The sequence below is a fragment of the Dasypus novemcinctus genome, chromosome 18 (genome assembly GCF_030445035.2).
Source record: "Dasypus novemcinctus isolate mDasNov1 chromosome 18, mDasNov1.1.hap2, whole genome shotgun sequence".
Lineage (NCBI taxonomy): Eukaryota > Metazoa > Chordata > Mammalia > Cingulata > Dasypodidae > Dasypus > Dasypus novemcinctus.
This window is the reverse complement of record NC_080690.1, coordinates 66,598,583-66,607,594: the sequence shown is the minus strand read 5'-3', so window position 1 is coordinate 66,607,594 and position 9,012 is coordinate 66,598,583.

Below are 9,012 nucleotides of genomic sequence, written 5' to 3'. Positions count from 1 at the left end.
GAAGTGTGCCTGTGCAGCAAGCCAGTCCCCACGTGGTGAGCTGAGTGCCCGCATGGAAAACTGAGTGCCCGCGGGGTGCCTGTGCTGTGAACCAAATGCCTACATGGTAAGCTGAGTGCCCACATGAGTGCCCGCATGGTGAGCCGAGTGCCACACAAGTGCTCGCGTGCTGAGCCAAACGCCCTCACGGTGAGCCAAGTGCCCACGTGGTGAGCCGAGTGCACGTGCGAGTGCCTGTGTGGCAAACTGAGTGCTCACGTGGTGAGCTGAGTGCCAACGCAGCAAGTCGAGTGCCCATGTGGGGAGCCAGTGCCCGTGCCAGTGAGTCACACAGTAAGATGATGACACAACAAAAGAGAGACGAAGGGGAGAGTCAAAGTGAAGTGCAGCAGAGATCAGAAACTGAGGTGGTGCAATCAACAGGGAACCTGTCTCCATATCAGAGGTCCCTGGGATTGAATCCCGGTGAATCCTAGAGGAGAAAGACAGGAAGAGAAGACAAAAAAGAGAAATAGATACAGAAGATCATACGGTGAATGGACACAGCAAAAACAGCAGGGCAGGGAAGAATCAACACCTTGATTTTAGCCCAGTGAAGCCCATTTCAGCCTTCTGGCCTCCAAAACTGTAAGATAAGTTTGGATTAAATTTGTAGCCACTAAGTTTATAGTAATTAGCAATGGCACCAACAGGAAACTAACACAGGAATTATAGTTTTCAAGTAAGGAGTAATGCCTTACTGAGTTCTTTTATAAGGGTTCTCATAAAGCATGTGCCTTGGGGGCCTGATATAAAAGTTGTTGTGGGGGAGTGGGTGTGGCTCAAGCAGTAGGGCACCCGCTTCCACATGGGAAGTAGTGGGTTTGGGTTAGCTAACACGATGGGCAGTTGGGGTGAACTGACACAACGAGGAGACACAAAAAGCAGGGAGCAGATGTAGCTCAAATGATTGGGCACCTCCCTCCCACATGGAAATTTCTAGGTTCGGTGCCTCCTAAAAAAAAAGAACACACGCAGACAGAGAGAGAACAAAATGAACAGACACAGAAAACACAGTGTGTGCAAACTGGGGGTGGGGAAGAAATAAATAGATAAGTCTTTAAAAAAAAAAGTTGTTATGTCTCAGGCTGGAAATACACAATCAAGCAGTTTCATAGAGAATGTAAGAGTCGTAGCTTTTCAGCAAGGAAATGCTTCAATCCATCCTGAAAGTAGATGTACAATAACTAAAATACATTCAATTCCCATGGAGCATGGGAGCTGGATAGAGTTGATCTGAAGGGGGTTGAAGGGCCCTTGAGACTTAGCTTCCTGGCAATATCCCACTTGTCCAGGTTATCCAGGGTTTTATGGTCGACAGGTGACACATGACCTGAAAACGACCTCAGCTATCTTTTTAGTTTCCCCGTCAACATTGATTTAAAATTGTAATCAATTTGTCTTTGAGTTGTTTCATGGAGAAATTTAGTTAATATCCATATGAAATCTGGTGCCACCGAGAGGTCATCCAGGGGATGCCAGAGATGATTTAAATGAAGGGTACAACAGATTTTTTTCCAATTTTTCCTTTTCAGAATTAGGGGCTGAACGTTGCCATTTTATAATGGCCTCTTGGAAACCCTCCAGAAATTTGTCTTCAGAGAGTTTAGATAGGATCATAACCTTGGTTAGGGCTGATGCTCTGGCATAATGATCTGCTAGAGGATTTCCTGAAGCTCCACCCAAAAAGCTAATATGTAGCTAATATGTAGCTTTTTGGGTGGAGAACCTTATCTTCCTAGGAGGTAGGAGCACATTAAAAAAAAAAAAAAAAAAAAAGCCTTGGGAAGCGAATTTGGCTCAATGTATAGAGCGTCCGCCTACCACATGGGAGGTCCAGGGTTCAAACCCAGGGCCTCCTGACCCTTGTGGTGAGCTGGCCCACGTGCAGTGCTGATGCACACAAGGAGTGCCGTGCCATGCAGGGGTGTCCCCCGCGTAGGGGAGCCCCACATGCAAGGAGTGCACCCATAAGGAGAGCCGCCCAGTGCAAAAAAGTGCAGCCTGCCAAGGAGTGGCACTGCACACACGGAGAGCTGATGCAGCAAGATGACACAACAAAGAGAGACACAGATTCCTGGTGCCACTGACAAGAATGCAAGTGGACACAGAGGAGCACACAGCAAATGGACACAGAGAGCAGACAACTGGGGGCGGGGAGAAGGGGAGATAAATAAATAAAAAGTAAATCTTATTTACAAAAAGCCTTAACTTGTCCATTTTTTATGGAACTTACATCAGAGGTGAGAAACCCCATTTGTTTCCAGAGCATTCCAAAGTCACCTACTACTCTAAAAGTATTCCTGTTGCCTGCATGCACGTTTCATCGCCAACCTTTGCCAAGTAGGCAAGCTGTGAAGTGCGGTCAATTCTTCCACCTGGGCTTTATTCTAAAGGAGATGTTTAATTAGTAATAGTATTTTCCATTTGATAATGTCCAGCTTCAGTTTCAAGGTACGTCCCATCCTCAAATAACGTTAGGTCAGGATTCTCAATGGGATTCTCTAATAAATCTGAGCAAGTACAGACGTATTCGCCAACTGTAGTAAGACCATTCTGAGGGTTCCAGTCCTCTAGGAGGGGTAGGAGGGTGGCAGGATCAAGATGGTGCAGCAGTGAATAGAAATGTGAGTGGCAGACTCTTGCAGAGGTGAATCGGCTTCTGAAATCCTGAAAAGGGTGGAGAGTTTTCAGTCAGGTCCAAATGGTGTGAGGAACCCTGAGGTCAAGTGGGAAGGTTAGACCTCTTTCAGCAGAAGCACCAACGCATTTTGCAGCCTCAGCTAATGTTCTAAGGTGGGGGGTGGGGGATGACTTTGTACTTGTTAGGAACTATTTACTGTCTGTCAGGGAACTATTTCAATAGCTTATATAAGCAGGAGCCTCCTTGTTGCTCAGATATGGCCTCTCTCTAAACTAAACTCAGCATATAAAAGCAATAACTTTCCCCTAGCGTGGGACATGACTCCTGGGGATGAGCTTCCCTGGCACTAAAGGATTGCTACCAAGTACCAATAAGCAATGAATCTGGGGGGGAAAAAGACTTTCACCAAAACGGGGAAAAGCTAACAAATGAGTTTGTATGACTAAGAGATTTCGAAGTGAGTCGGGAGGCCATCCCAGAGGTAGCGCTTATGCACATCTCAACAGGATCACACTGACAGCCAAAGTAGATTCTACCCCAAATAGTGAAGCTCCTCTGGGATATGGAGACATCCAGACACTACAGTCAGGGCAGATAGCTCAGGAATTTGGCCACTTTCCAGTGGGTCCTAATCTGATATTTATGCTCCCCAGTGTGACTGAGTTAGACTCACCAGTGGTTTCCCTATGCATGACTCTTCTGTCCTTCTATTTGAACGTATAATTAGTGCTAAAGTTGGTAGGTGTACATCCAAGAGACTTAATCTTTGGCTGTCAATATGCCACCTAGCCCTGAATCTCAATGGAGCTGCAACACCTACTCTCCAGTTCAATGGACTCACCCAGGACAACTACCGGTGAGGAGGTGATGAACAAACAACATACCAAGGAACCGAGAGTGCCTACAACTGCAAGCAAGAGAGTCCCGTCCATTGGATGTATGGAATCGAAGGTCCCCTCAATTAAAGCTGGAGTCACCATCCCAGAGTCCTCAGGATTGGGAAACAAGCTATGGACTAAAATAAATCTACTAGTATTCTACTGTAGACTTATTGTAATTCTAGCAATGGAAGAAATACCATTGTTGTGGAGGCAGTGACTCACGGATGTTCTGGGATTAGGGAAAGGGAAAAACAGGTTTACATAGGAGGGCATTTTCAGGACTTGGAAATCATCCTGAATGACATTACAATGACAGATACAGGCCATTATACATCCGGCCATAACCTACAGAGTCAAATGGAAGAGAGTGAAAACTACAACGTAAACTATAATCCATGCTTAGTGGCAATGCTCCAAAATGTGTTCATCAATTGCAATGAATGTACCACACTGATGAAAGATGCTGCTAATGGGGGAAAATGTGGGAGAGGTGGGGGGCAGGGCATATGGGAATCCCCTGTATATTCTCTGCAACATTTATGTAATCAAAGTATCTTTTGAAAAATAAAAAAGGTGGATAAAAAGAAAAAGCAAGTGGGAAATCAAAACAAACAAACACAACAACAAAACAAAGAGTATAGTCCTAGCAGGGTCAACCAGCTGAATTTCAATTGTGTGTGTGTGTGTGTGTGTGTGTGTGTGTGTGGTGGTGGGGGGACGAGCGGGGGTTGAGTTGTTCTGACTCCCTCATCTCTTGTAACCGAGATAACTGATAGAGGATGCTATCAAACGACATCTCTTTTCCTCTTCTTGATGTTTAAGGCTCTAAGAGATAAAGAGATGTTTTTTTCCCCTAGGCTTTAGTTCAGTTGTTCTCAGACTTGAGGGAAGCATTAGAATAAGCTGGAGAGCTTCTTGTAATGCAATTGCTGCTCCTTTCCCTTTCTGCCATCCTCAGTAGGTCTGGGGTGGGGCCTGAGAATCTGCATTTCCAAAGAATTCCCAGGGGGTGCGGAGGCTAAAAGGAACCTAGCTCTGAGAACCCCTGCTCTAATAGAAGCATTTTAACTTAGCAAATACATAGGGTTTTTTCTGGACAGAACGATACATCATTTGGCAGAACGTCACACATTTGTGTGTCCTTTCCTTTGTGCAACTGTACCGGTGATGTCTCGGGGCCTGGGGGGGCGGGGAGCAGGGACGAATTCTCAGAGCCTTGAAGTTTCACAGTGACGGTTTAGCAAGTCCCTCTCTTCCTAAGGGGAGGGAAAAAGTGTTGCAGGAGAAACCTCTTTGGCCTGCAAGGTTTGTCCATGGGTCTCCAGGAACAGCTGCCCAAGAAATACACCCCACCAAAGTCAATACTCTTCAGAAAGAACAGCCGCCAGAACCAAACATGAACTTCTCATGGGGTTCACTCGTATCTTAAACTTCCATCCCCTCTATCTTTGTGGCCTAAGATCTCATTTAACGTGACCAGAAATCGTTCATTTACTAATAAACTTCCCATGAGGGTGGGGATTTGGGTTTTGAAAAACTGCAACCCCAGTGCCTAGCACAGTGCCTGGCATGCAGTAAATACTCAAGAAATATATGGTGATAAATGAATGAATGAATCCATTCAGTAAACATATAAGGAACTTTATGCCAGGCAGGCCCGGAGCTGGGCAATGCATGGGCACGGCAGTGACTAAGACAGCCCCAGCCCTGCCCTCACAATCCCGTGGAGGAGGCATACCCATCCCCAGACAGTGGTAACCCAGAGTGGACAGGGGAAGCCCAAAGGGGTATCAGGGAGGGCTCCCTGGAGGAGACAGCAGAGTCGAAAATGGAAAGGTGGTTAAGAAATGAACCAGGTAAAGTGAGAAGAGTGTTCTGGGCAGAAGTTTCGACAGTTCTCTGCTTTTTCCCTCCCCTGTTTCCCCAGCAAACTGTGACATAGCCTCTCCTGGGTTCCATCACCTGCTGACCCCGCATCCCAGCCTTGACCACGCTGGGCTGTCACTGTGTCCCTGCTGGACTGTGGGCCCCATCGGGGCAGGCCCAGGGCTGGTACCGTCACCACTGTGTCCCCAGGATTGCCCAGCAGAAGCAAGGGGCTCAGGGAGCGCTTGTTGAATGAATGTTAGAGTGTTGGGCCGTTGGGAGTGTGTGTGTGAAATGGTTAAAATTGTTCAGTGAAGGAAGTCAAAGCTCAGACAAAACCATCGTTAAAGTGCGAGCGCCCGGGTTCCGCGTCCTCACCTTTAAAACTGGGCGCAAAATAATTTACCCCACACAGGGTAATTCTGAGGACTAAACGTGTGGCTCACAGAAAGTGCTTAGAATAGCCACTAGCGTGCAGTCAGCTTTCAGGAAATGTCAGCCGTCCTGAGTTTTCAGCTCTTTCCTCTCCTTTGTACTTCCCGTTCATCACCAGCTCTTATCTCCGGCCGCTTGAGCCACCAGCACTTATCCTTCTCTGACCTTTCCTGCCTCTGAGCCTCGGTACACGCTGTGTTCACCCCACCCCCCGCACCCTTTCTGAACTTGTTCAGCTGGAGAACTCCTACTCAGCCGACACTGCCCAGCAACCGTGTCACATTCCCAGACGCCCCGTAGGTTTCAGAGGCCGGGTGTCAGCCCCTCGGGTCAAGCCCCCTTCTCACCTCCCCCACCTCTTGACCCCGGCCCACTGGTCCAGAGGAGGTGGCTCAGCGCCACCGACGCGGACCTTGTGTGGGTCGTTGGGTGCTGTCGCCCCCTTGTGCCCAGCTTCATGATCTGCATAGGAAAGCGAGCCTAGAAGGTTCCACGGCAGAAGCCCTGGTGACCCTCCACCTGCCCCCAGGGTCCCTCTCAGGCCCCCTCCCCTGCTCGGAGCCCTGGGAGGCGGACGCCTGCGCCTTTCCGGGGGGCCCCCTGCCCTCTGCCTTCCGGTTGTGCCAATGGGAGGCCAGGCGGGAAATCTGAGCGGGGGAGGAGGGAGGCCCCGGCATCTCCTTCCCGCCCCTCCCGGCATCCCTGCAGCTCTGTCGCTTCCCCCCGCAGGGCGGGTCTCCTGTGTCACCTATGTGTGAGTCCTTTAGCCCTGCCCACCCCTCTCTAAAGGCCCCTGCGTAAATGCTCCCCATGAAGCACCTTGCGTGACCACCTGTTTCCCCCTGGGACCCTGATGGATACACAGAATAAATGTGGGGGTGAGTTCGGGGTGGGGGGACCCCAGCCCCCAGTGGGTGTTCAGATGTCTCTTTAAGAGGAGTTTGGGGTGGCAACAGGGTGACGGGAGGGTCTGCAGGGCTTGTCCGTGTGGAGTTATCAGGGGCCGGTGCCAGAGCCCTCGGGTCACCTCCCCGGGGAGGACCCTGACTGTGCCCCGGGAGGGAGGGCGGAGAGAAGCGCCTCGCCCCTGTTCGTTGGTTGGGTGGTTGGTTTTAGGCACCAGGGCCGGGGACTGAACCTGGGACCTCGATGTGGGAAGCTGATGCCCCAGCCCCTGAGCCACATTGGCTCCCTGAGTTGGTTTTCTCGTTTGTTTGCTTGTTGTTTGTTTTTGCCTTTCTGGGAAGCATGGGGACCGAACCCGGGACCTCCCATGTAGGAGGCAGATGCTCACCTGCTCGAGCCACACCCACTCCCCCCTGCCTGTCTTGTAACCAACAGCTTGGTCCTTGGTTAACGCTCTTGCTCTCTGTCTTCCTCAAGAGCCCTCAGAAGGGGTAATATTGTTCAGAGAGGCAAAGGCACTTATCCAAGGCCACACAGCAAATGATAACAATACTACTTTTTTTTTTTTTTATAACAATATGACTTAATTTATACGAAGTTCTAGAATAGCAAAACTAACCTCTGGTTAAACAAGTGGAGTTGCCTCTGCTGGTAAAGTGGGGTGTGAGTACTCCCTGGAGAGGGGCACGAATCTACTTTCTAGGGGTGAAGGAGATGTTTCCGGGTGTGTACTTTTGTCACAACTCGTCATACTGTTCACTGAAGATCTGGGCATTTTTCAGTTTTATTTAAAATCAGCAAAAAAGCATTCGTGCGCCTAACAGCCATCGGCTTTGAGCGCTACATGCCAGGTCTGTGCTTTGACCAGACATGAGCTCTCATGGTCCATTTATGAAGGACGCAGTGATAATAATAAACATAAGCGAGTATTTTTGGAGCCCATCCTATTCATTCACTCGCTCCCTGCAGACAGTGTGTCACCTACCAGGGGCCGCGCCGTCTTCCGGGCACAGACCCGCAGCAGGACGCAAAGTCCCGCAGCAGGACGCAAAGCCGAGGCGAAGCTGGAGACAGCCTGAGCAGAAAATGAGGGAGACGCAGGGGGCGCTGGATGAGGGAAAGTAGAGCAGGGAGAAGAAGGCGGAGGGGGGTCTTGGGGGGTGGGGCGTGCTGTACACTTGAGAGTATTGATGCCAGGAAATGAGACCCCCTGAGAAAGGGGCCGCGAGGACCGCATTAACCCAAGAGGAAACTGAGGCTCAGAGAGAAGTTAGCAGCCCCGGGTCTCAGGGCTGCCGAGCGCCAGGGCTGGAACGTCGAGCTCCTTCCCAGCGGGGGCCCTGAGGGTGGGATGGGACTTAGAGCCCTTTCTTCTCCCCCTTGGGGTGGGGAGGAGGGGGTGGGCCCGGTGGGCTTGGGGCTGGGGTCTGGGCAGGGAGGAAAAGGCTCAGCCCTGGACGATCAAGAGGGGCGCGCCTCCGCCCTGCAGCTGGGGGCTTAGGTAAGCTGAGGAGGTGGGGCTGGACGGGGTGGGCGCAGGGCTTAGTGAGACGGGGTCCCTCCCGCCTGGGGCTTTGGAGAGCTGGGGGGGGTTTGGCCGCACGTCGTGGGGAGGGTCTCGGGGGCGTGGCGAGGGCAGGGTTAAGGGGGCGGGCATGGCGGGGGGGGGGTTGGCCGCACGTCGTGGGGAGGGTCTCGGGGGCGTGGCGAGGGCAGGGTTAAGGGGGCGGGCATGGCGGGGGGGAGGGTTGGCCGCACGTCGTGGGGGGGGTCTCGGGGGCGTGGCGAGGGCAGGGTCTCGGGGGCGGCCCTGGCGGGGGGCGGGGTTGGCCGCACGTCGTGGGGAGGGTCTTGGGGGCGTGGCGAGGGCAGGGTCTCGGGGGCGGCCCTGGCGGGGGGCGGGGTTGGCCGCACGTCGTGGGGAGGGTCTCGGGGGCGTGGCGAGGGCAGGGTTAAGGGGGCGGGCCTGGCGGGGGGGTTTGGCCGCACGTCGTGTGGGGGGGTCTCGGGGGCGTGGCGAGGGCAGGGTTAAGGGGGCGGGCCTGGCGGGGGGGTTTGGCCGCACGTCGTGTGGGGGGGTCTCGGGGGCGTGGCGAGGGCAGGGTTAAGGGGGCGGGCCTGGCGGGGGGGAGTTGGCCGCACGTCGTGGGGAGGGTCTCGGGGGCGTGGCGAGGGCAGGGTTAAGGGGGCGGGCCTGGCGCGGGGGGGGGGTTGGCCGCGCGTCGTGGGGGGGGTCTCGGG